This window comes from Mastomys coucha, chromosome X (genome assembly GCF_008632895.1).
Source record: "Mastomys coucha isolate ucsf_1 chromosome X, UCSF_Mcou_1, whole genome shotgun sequence".
NCBI lineage: Eukaryota > Metazoa > Chordata > Mammalia > Rodentia > Muridae > Mastomys > Mastomys coucha.
The window spans coordinates 14,618,435-14,619,034 of NC_045030.1; positions in this window are offsets into that span (position 1 = coordinate 14,618,435).

The window sequence follows — 600 nt, forward strand, 5'->3', positions numbered from 1 at the left end:
TAAAGGCAGGCCTATCAGAATTACACCAGACTTCTTACCAGAGACTATGAAAGCTAGAAGATGCTGGGAAGATATCATACAGACCCTACAAGAACACAAATGCCAGCCAGGCTACTATACCCAGCAAAACTCTCAATCACCATAGATGGAGAAAGCAAGATATTCCATGACAAAACAAAATTTACACAATATCTTTCCACAAATCCAGCTCTACAAAGGATAATAGATGGAAAACATCAACATAAGGAGCAAAACTACACCCTAGAAGAAGCAAGAAAGTAATCCACACAGATCTAATTCCATCTCTTACAACAAAAACAACAGGAAGTGACAATTACCTTTTCTTAATATCTTAATATGAAAATTAATATTACCAATATATCCTAAACAATTGAAATTCAATAATATGAGGAATTAGAAATCTGTTGATTGTCATCCAATGGTCTCTCTAATTTGGTAATTGGAGGAATAGGTCCAATATTGTACAATCTATATATACTTTCAGTTTGTTTGTGACAGTGTCTTGCCGTGCACAACATAAGGGTCTTGAAATCTTGCTTCTCCTATTTCAGCCTCTCTATTAGTAGTATTGTTTATTTC